The sequence below is a fragment of the Nicotiana attenuata genome, chromosome 8 (assembly GCF_001879085.1).
Source record: "Nicotiana attenuata strain UT chromosome 8, NIATTr2, whole genome shotgun sequence".
Lineage (NCBI taxonomy): Eukaryota > Viridiplantae > Streptophyta > Magnoliopsida > Solanales > Solanaceae > Nicotiana > Nicotiana attenuata.
This window is the reverse complement of record NC_031996.1, coordinates 13,447,032-13,450,573: the sequence shown is the minus strand read 5'-3', so window position 1 is coordinate 13,450,573 and position 3,542 is coordinate 13,447,032.

Sequence of the window (3,542 nt, the reverse complement as noted above, 5' to 3'; positions counted from 1 at the left end):
AAGTCCGGAATCGAATCCCACAGAGAACTAAGGCTTAGCTACAATTGTTCACTATCACCAAGAAGACAAGCTTGAACAATTCCTAACTTATAGATATTAAGATTCTTGTGTTTAACTAATTAACTAATAAATTAAAACAGTAAATTAACAACTAAAGGTACTAAGGGTTAGAGACAAGATTAAGGAGGTCTAGAGTTATGATTTCCCCTATTGTCGGAATCCTTCCGCTACGTTTTCTGACAATTTGCCTAAGTATTCACTACCGATCAAGAGCGCTTTGACAGTCATTACTCTCTCCCGAGTAATTACCACAATTTACTGGACATATTTTCCCGAATTACGCTAGCTGGCATTAAGTACGGCTCACTCGAATCGCACCCAAGGTTTCGTTATCCCTAATCCCACCTTTAAACCCTCCGTATTGATCCCTCATATACGTTAGGACCGATGTTGTTCAAGAACTACCTAAAATATGCACTCTCTCCCGAGTAATACACACTAAATAGGCACAGTCGATTGTAGCTCTTCAACCAACCACAATAATAACGTAGTTGAACAAATAGAGAAAATACTACAACAAATCTATATTAACGTAACATGAAATTCATCCTCCAATAGATCACCCTAGATAACTAATTAGCTATTCATAATAGTATGCAAAATTACAATACTAGAATTCATAACCAATAATGAAAATATGAAGAAGGAAGTGAGAAACTCGTAGAAGAATTCTCCGCCTTGCTCCTAGTGTGTTCTTGCCTCCTTAGGTCGAATCTCCGGTCTCCTTAGCCTCCTTACGTCTAAATTATGTCAAAAGTATGTCCAAGGTCCTCAAAATACCATTTTTCCATGTATATATACCAAGTAGGGTAGGGCCTAAACAATTATACCTTCTCCTACGCGAAAAAGGACACTTTTCCAGGTCAAGACGTCCACGACCGCGGATTTTGCATAGTGTTCAGTCCGCGGCCGCGGATTCGACCGAGGACATGACCGCAGACTGTTGGGAATTTGGAAAAACGTAAAACATAAAAGTTGTAGCCCTTTAAATTAGATTTTTTAACCATATATTGTGGAGCCCAAATGGAGTCCTGAGCGAAAAGTTATGTGCATTTTACTAGACATTGCGCAATATGCCTACTCGATTCGTCGTTCATTCTTAACTATCATCTATTGATCCCCGAACATGATCCCGACTTAATTCCTTGGGCTTTTAATCAGACATCAAAGCTACAAATTACTTCAATTCATTCCATAACATCTACGTAGCTCAGAATCACTCCTACAAGGCATAAAACACACAATTAGTGCAAAACACTAGCGATTAAAGCGCAAACTCAACTGAAGTGCAGTGAATTGGAATGTAATAATAGACTAAAATATGTAATTATAACCTATCATCAGAGTACATCTAGTAAATTGTTGTAGTTGCTCGAGAGAGAGCTATGACACTTAGAGTACTCACGATCGGTAGGGAATACTTAGGCGAGATTATAGAAGACGTAACTAGAAGGATTCCGACAATTGAGAAAATCATAACTCTAGACCTCCTAATATTTTATCCAACCCTTAGTATCCCTAGTTTTTAATTTACTTCTTTAATTTGTTAATTAATTACTTAGACATAAAAATCATAATATTATAACTTATGAATTGTTCGAGCTTGTCTTTCGAGTGATATTGAACAGTTATAGTCAAACCTTAGTTCTCTGTGAAATTCGACTCCGAACTTTTAGACCAGATTATATTTGTAGCGACCGCTTATCCTTTTTAGGACTAGAGTTGGGCGTGATCAAATTTTGGACGTCCTGACCTAGAAAAGTGTCTTTTTTCGCGTAAAAGAAGGTATAATTATTTGGGCCCGACCCTACTTGGTATATATACATGGAAAAATGGTATTTTGAGCAATTTTGACATACTTTTGACATAATTTAGACCTAAGGAGGCTACGGAGATCAGGGATTCAACCTAAGGAGGCAAGAACACATTAGGAGCAAGGCGGAGAATTCTTCCACGAGTTTTTCACTTCCTAATTCCTATTTCTATTATTGGTTATGAATTCAAGTATTGTATTTTTGCATACTATTATGAATAGATAATTTGTTATCTAGGGTTTGGATGGAACCTTTTGGAGGATGATTTCTTGTTATTTTTTTATATAATTGAGCCGCTGAATTTCTCTACTTGTTCAACTACGTGTTTGTTGTTGTTGATTGAATGGCCTTCAATGGACTGTGCCTATTTAGTATGTACTGCTCGAGAGAGAGTACATATTTAGGTAGTTGTTGAATAACATCACTCCTAACGTATGTGAGAGATCAATATGGAGGGTTTAAAGGTGGGATTAGAGATAACGAACCTTGGTCCGATCATAGTGAGCGGTGAATTAGTGCTAGCTAGTGTAGTTCGAGAGAATATGATCACGCCCAACTATACCTTATAAAAAGGACTAAGCGGTCGCTGCAAATATAATATGGTTTACAAGTCCGGAATCAAATCTCACAGAGAACTAAGGCTTAGCTACAGCTGTTTACTATCACCAAGAAGACAAGCTTGAACAATTCCAAACTTATAAATATTAAGATTCTTGTGTTTAACTAATTAAATAACAAATTAATATAGTAAATTAACAACTAAAGTTACTAAGGGTTAGAGACAAGATTAAAAAGGTCTAGAGTTATGATTTCCCCTATTGTTTGAATCATTCCCGCTAAGTTTTCTATAAATTCGCCTAAGTATTCACTACCGATCATGAGCGCTCTGACAGTCGTAACTCTCTCTCGAGTAATTACCACAATTTACTAGACATATTCTTCCGAATTACGCTAGCTAGCATTAAGTACGGCTCACTCGGATCGCACCCAAGGTTTCGTTATCCCTAATCCCACCTTTAAACCCTCCGTATTGATCCCTCATATACGTTAGGAGTGATGTTGTTCAACAACTACCTAAATATGCACTCTCTCCCGAGTAATACACACTAAATAGGCACAGTCGATTGCGAGCTCTTCAACCTACCACAATAATAACGTAGTTGAACAAATAGAGAAAATACTACAAAAAATCTATATTAACATAACATGAAATTCATCCTCCAATAGGTTCCATCAAAACTCTAGATAACAAATTAGCTATTCATAATAGTATGCAAAACTACAATACTAGAATTCATAATCAATAATGAAAATAGGAAGAAGGAAGTGAAAAACTCGTAGAAGAATTCTCCGCCTTGCTCCTAGTGTGTTCTTGCCTCCTTAGGTCGAATCTCCGGTCTCCTTAGCCTCCTTAGGTCTAAATTATGTCAAAAGTATGTCCAAGGTCCTCAAAATACCATTTTTACATGTGTATATACTAATTAGGGTTAGGCCCAAACAATAATACCTTCTCCTACGCGGAAAAGGACACTTATCCAGGTCAGAACGTCCGCGGCCGCGGATTCGACCGCGGATTTTGCATAGTGTTCTGTTCGTGGCTGCGGATTCGACCGCAGACCTGGCCGTGAACTGATGGGAATTTGGTAAAACGTAAAACATAAAAGTTGT